This window comes from Staurois parvus, unplaced genomic scaffold (genome assembly GCF_062004578.1).
Source record: "Staurois parvus isolate SC_StPar_1 unplaced genomic scaffold, SC_StPar_1.0 ptg000415l, whole genome shotgun sequence".
Classification (NCBI taxonomy): domain Eukaryota; kingdom Metazoa; phylum Chordata; class Amphibia; order Anura; family Ranidae; genus Staurois; species Staurois parvus.
Window position 1 is genome coordinate 5,053,900 of NW_028318211.1, and position 6,276 is coordinate 5,060,175.

A 6,276-nucleotide genomic window follows, 5' to 3' on the forward strand; every position below is an offset into this window, starting at 1 on the left:
TTTTTACCAGGAAAAAAACGTGCATTTATTATTTTTGGTCAAAAGGTGAACTTATCCTTTAACCTTAGTTAGATCTAGCCCATACTTTAACTTTCTAAGCAAAAAGAGGCTTGAAAAGCTTTTGTGTTTAACCTGTCCTGGAGGTAACAAGTGATGAATATGTAGCGCTAGCCCCACAGGAACTACTTGGTAATTTGGGTTCTCTGTTCTGCACCTCAACTCCAAAAACCACCTCATCCCCTCTGACACACCAGGTTGAATGAAAGTTACTGCGGGCATTTATAGGAACATGAGTATATATACTTTAACTTGGCTGTGAATTAACACCAAGAAATAGTCAGAAGGCAGTAAAGTGGAAAGTGAACTCGATGTAATGGTACAGCACAAAATATATGGTGGTTTGAGCATAAATGAGCACACAGAAGGTAGGTTGAGACACAATCCACTAGAAAGTATATACACTATGCCAAGGTAACGTAGAATAGAGTTCTGTACCAATAGACTGGAATTAACTCATGAATCAGCAATAAAAAGTGCATATAAGCATTAGCTGCAATCTAAATCCTCTGGGGTATTATAACTAGTTCAAAGTGCACGGCTTGGATATAGTGCAATGTGCCGTGAGAGGTACCTCTTAGCATAGGCGATAAGTAAAGGTTTCTGTTGAGCAGCTGTAAAGGGGCAGTCCTTAGACCTAAGTTTTCATCCAGCCAGCGTTGGGGTCCAGTTGTACCGTTGTCGCCCTCAAAAATAGCAATAAGGGTACTGGATGGCTGTATGATCAGTTCCTAAAGGGCTCAGTCTCTCTAGCTAATTCCCACAGCTCACCAGCCCCAACGATATTGCAGCTCACTATCCAGTCACACACAGTGATTAGTCTGTTCTCTGCTCTGTTCCAAGGTGACTCTGTCAGCATCCCTGAACTCAGCACTCCGGGTCCTGCTCAGGCTGCCAATATGCAATAGTGATGGTGCACACTGGACAGCGATGTGCACTCTCTGGTCTCATGGCAAGAGAGAGTTATGTCCTGTACAGTCTGGGAAAATGCAGCTCTTTCCCCTCCTCCTGGTAATCTTTCTCTCTAGGGAATGTAGTTCAAAAGCTCTTGATTACAGTAGAGTATCTCTCCTCTAGACTACAGTTCCCACAGTGCAGTGCTGCCTGACTCAGTCTATTCAACTCTTCCTGCTCAGCAGATCCCACATCTCATTAATACAGCTCTTAACAAGTTCAGCACCGCAGGACAGCAGCTACAGAGAGCAGCTGCAGCCAGTGTTTCAATTTCCATTCTTAGCTAAGCACCTGGTTACAAATATAATTTAAGTGATATTTTACTTCAGTTTGCACAGGTACAAATGAAGCTTTATATAGGCAGAAATGAATGCTCTCCTGCACTACCAAAACTTCTCAATAAATTAATGACACTGGTGTATAGTAAGGTGTGTAAATCCTAAATTGTAGATAAATACACTGCTCAAAAAAGTTAAAGGAACACTTTTTAATCAGTATAGCATCAAGCCAATTAAACTCCTGGGATAATGAGCTGGTCAGTTAAATAGTAGAGGAGGTTGTTAATTAGTTTCAGTTGCTTTGATGTTAGTGAAATTAACAACAGGTACACTAGATGAGCATTAATGAGACAACCCCCAAAACAGGAATGGTTTTACAGATGGAGGCCACTGACATTTTTTTCCCCTACTCATCTTTTTCTGATTGTTTTTCACTAGTTTTGCATCTGGCTAGGGTCAGTGTCACTACTGGTAGCATGAGGCAATACCTGGACCCTACAGAGCATGGAGGAGATTCCATGAGACAGGCAGTTACTCTAGGAGAGCTGGACAGGGCTGTAGAAGGTGCTTAACCCATCAGCAGGACCAGTATCTGCTCCTTTGTGCAAGGAAGAACAGGATGAGCGCTGCCAGAGCCCTACAAAATGACCTCCAGCAGGCCAATGGTGTGAATGTCTCTGACCAAACAATCAGAAACAGACTTCATGAGGGTGGCCTGAGGGCCTGATGTGTGCTCACTGCCCGCACCATAGAGCTCGAATGGCATTTGCCATTGAACACCAGAGTTGGCAGGTCCTCCACTGGCACCCTGTGCTTTTCACAAATGAAAGCAGGTTCACCCTAAACACATGTGACAGACATGAAAGGGTCTGGAGAAGCTGTGGAGAGTGTTATACTGCCTGTAATATCGTTCAGCATGACCGCTTTGGTGGTGGGTCAGTGATGGTCTGGGGAGGCATATCCATGGAGGAACGCACAGACCTCTATAGGCTAGGCAATGGCACCCTGACTGTCATTAGGGATGAAATCCTTGGACCCATTGTCAGACCTTACGCTGGTGCATTGGGTCCCGGGTTCCTCCTGGTGCACGACAATACCCGGCCCCATGTGGCGAGAGTATGGCAGTTCCTTGAGGATGAAGGAATTGATACCATTGAATGCCCCCATGCTTGCCCGAACTAAATCCAATAGAACACCTCTGGGATATCATGTTTCGGTCCACCGATGCCGCCAGGTTGCACCTCAGACTATCCAGGAGCTCAGTGATGCCCTGGTCCAGATCTGGGTGGAAATACCCCAGGACATCTGTCGTTTCATTAGGAGTATGCCCCGACGTTGTTAGGCATGCATACAAGCATGTCGGGCCATACAAACTACTAAGTACCATTGTGAGTTGCTGCAATGAAATTTCAGCAAAATGGACTAGCCTGCTGCATCATTTTTTCACTTTGATTTTTGGGGTGTCTTTGAATTCAGTCCTCTGTAGGTTGATCATTTTGATATCTATCAAACGATGGGGCATCCTAATGTTCCTAACACATTACCCAGTCCATTGTAGTATAGATATCCAGCATGATACTTTTACCCATTGAGATCTGATGTGTTTTCAAAGTCTTCCTTTAATTTTTTTGAGCAGTGTATATTATTAAGTGGAAGGTATTTGGTACAACACAGACTTTCCCTGGTTCAGGACGTCACTCTAAACTGGATGAAAACCAGAAGGAAACTGGTCAGAGAGGCTACCAAGACGCCTACAGCAATTCTGAAGCAGTTACAGGTATTTTTGACAATGAGTAGTCATTGTGTGCATGTGACAACATTATCACAAATTCTCCACAAATGTGGCTTGTATGAGAGGGTTGCAAGAAAAAAGTCACTCTTCAAGAAAGGCCACATGCAGTCACCACTGAGCTTTGCCAAATCGCACCTTGAAGATTCTGAATTATTTTGCCTCAACAATCAACACTAAACAATATGTCTAGCAGAAATCCAATACAGCTCACCATCCAAATAACACCATTCCTACAGTAAAGCATAGAGGTGGTAATATCCTGTTATGAAAGGGTTTCTCTGCAGCAGGGACTGTCAGCATAGAAGGAGAATGGACAAGGCAAAATACCGTTAAATTCTTGAGGGAAATCTGCTGCCCTTTGCCAGACAGTTGTCAATGGGAAGAAGGTTTACCTTGCAACATGACAATGACCCAAAGCACACAGCAAAAATTACTACACAGTGGTTGAAGGAGAAAAAGGTGACATGTTCTTGCATGGCCTAGTCAGAGCCCAGACTTAAACACCATTGAAAATCTGTGGAATGACTTGAAAACTGCAGTCCACAAACGGTCACCATCAAATTTAAATGAGCTTGAGCAGTTCTGCAAAGAAATTGGGCAACTATTGCAGTCTACATGTGCAAAGTTAGTAGAGACATATCCCAACAGACTAAAGGCTGTAATTAAATTGTAGCACTCCCCCCTTAAGAGTTGCTAAGTTTTTGGGTCTCCCTACAGTCCTGCACAGCCGGGCAACATCTTCCTCCTCCACACTTGCACACGGAGAGAGTAACCAGTCCTTAAGCTTGTTTTTGTGATTTATTAAGTGATAATAAACTTGGATAGGGTTGAGGGACACATGAGATGTCCAAGGTACTGTGAACTGCAAGGACAAACTATGTACAAGCCTATGGACAGGAAGCAAAAATCTGTCTCTTCTTTGAGAGCACTCCTGCTCTCCAGTGTACCTCCTCAAATGAATCCTCCTCTTCACCCAGCAGTACTAAGGGTATTCCCTGGGCAAGGGGATCAACAAGCTGCCAAAGATTAAATAGTCCTGGCTGAGAAGCTAGTTGGGTTCTCCACCTGACTGCCCTCTCCCCTTATCAAGCCCGGGGGGTGTACGTTTACTCACACTGTCCTTCCTGATAGCTTTATGAGTTGGTAGGTCTTCTGCTGGGCTGGCTCTTTCCCTGCTGCTCAGGCTGACGCTCTTGATAGATGGTGGCACAGTGGAGGTTCCTGCACCTGCCCCTTCCCTGGGAATCCTCCCAGGTTCCACACTCCAGCCTCCTACTCCATCTTCCACATTACACACACTCCTCCCATTTCCTGCGGCTCAGGCCTAGTTATCACTAAGGGTGGTCCTAAACCCAGGTGACCTGGCTGACTCATACCTAGGCTTACTCATGTCCAGGCTGTTTTTCAGCATCTGCCTAAAAATCTACTCTAGCCCCCCCTGGCTAACTAGAGGGGCACTACAAAAGCAAAAGGTGGTTTAACAAAATATTGACACAAGGGGTGATCCTTTTTTCCAACTCAGTGATTCTGTTTTAGAATTTTTTTCATTTTTTTTTCTGACATGTTGGTGTTTTGTCTTTCATTTGGATGTTATAAGTTGCACTGAGTAAATACAGCTGGATAAAACAAAACCTGTCTGTCTTTATTTCAGGCTGCAAATCAACAAAATGTGATTATTTTCTATACCCACTGTATATTATAATGTATATGAATTTTTTCATTTTTTGTTGCATCTTATTGTTTCTAAACCTTTCCCTTTCTAAACCCTTCTGAAAAAGTCAAAGGAAGTGACGAAACTCGTCAGGGACACGTGACGTCAGACGTATCGACGTTGACCGGAAGTGCGATCGCGGCCATCTTGGAAGTGGGAACATGCGGCTAATGTTTCCCTGAACCTGTCCATGTTTGTACCTCTTGTGAGGAGGAGCTGTTGCCATCCGAATTTTTATGTGAGTTACCAATAAAGGAGGATATCTTTTATATACTGTGACTGATTTTCTTGAGGAAGGTGGAGGAAGTGGCCCTAGTCTTGGAGAAAATCGATGTGAGGAGAAATTAACCCAGAGTGGTATTTTGCCCTGCTGTTTCTTCTATAGGGTAATTACCCATCTGTATAAGAGTTGGAGAGTGGTGATTTGGGTTTTTTGGCTATCACTGTTATATATAGGGTGTGGTGATATACACTGGCAGTGATATTTGTGGAGTGGCTTTCACACATTGTATTTTTATATTCTATGTGAATGTGTTTTCACTTATATTGACATTCACCTATTTGTATGTGTATAGACACTCGTTTAGAGTATACACATTTACTTAAATATTTTGCATGCTGCACAGTGAGTGGCACGTGTGTTTTAATATTATTTAAGGTATGACACTATGTTGAGTTTTTCTTCTTTTTTGAGGTGTATGAATATCAGGATTTGCGGGTATTAAGAAGTTTTTTTGGTGATGAAAGAAGAAGGATCAGTTTTTTACTTTACACCTGTGGGGATTATTTTTTGTTATAATTTTTGATTTTTATATTTTGAATTTTTTTTTTGGACACTGTGGGATTTTGGACAATTCTTCATGGTTTGATGTTTTGTGTTGGTGTTACTTTATTTTCTTTTATTTATTTTATTTGTTTAAAGGAAAGTCATATATATTTTGTCTAGTTGGCCTTCAAGGGTGGAGGTAGATTACTTTTCTGGGATACTATAGGGTGTAAGTGTTGCTATATAGAATTATAAATGTTTCTAAACCTTGTTTACGCACATGAGTCACCACAGAGGTACACGTGCAAGACAGGGACAAAATGCTGTCACTGGGGTTGCCGCCTCATTCCTTTGACACCGAACACATAATAATGACACAGGTTCTGTGGCTAATTAAGGTAGTAATTAAACTCACTTAGTGCCTCATCTGCATTAAATTAGCCCCTTAAACCTGTGTAATTAATGTGTTCGGCTTTAAAGGGATGAGGTGGCAACCCTACCTGTCACCCTATAACAGGTAGTGTCTGAACAAGGATCTTTATGGCAGGGTCACCAGGTATTATGTTAATAGATTATATAGATTTAAACATTTTAAAATTACATTAACACGATAAAGCAAAAAGATCCAACGTTTACACATATTGAAAAAGTCAACTAGCAGAAACTATATCAGAGTATTCATTTGATTTTTGGAACATTTGTGAATAACTGCAGTTAG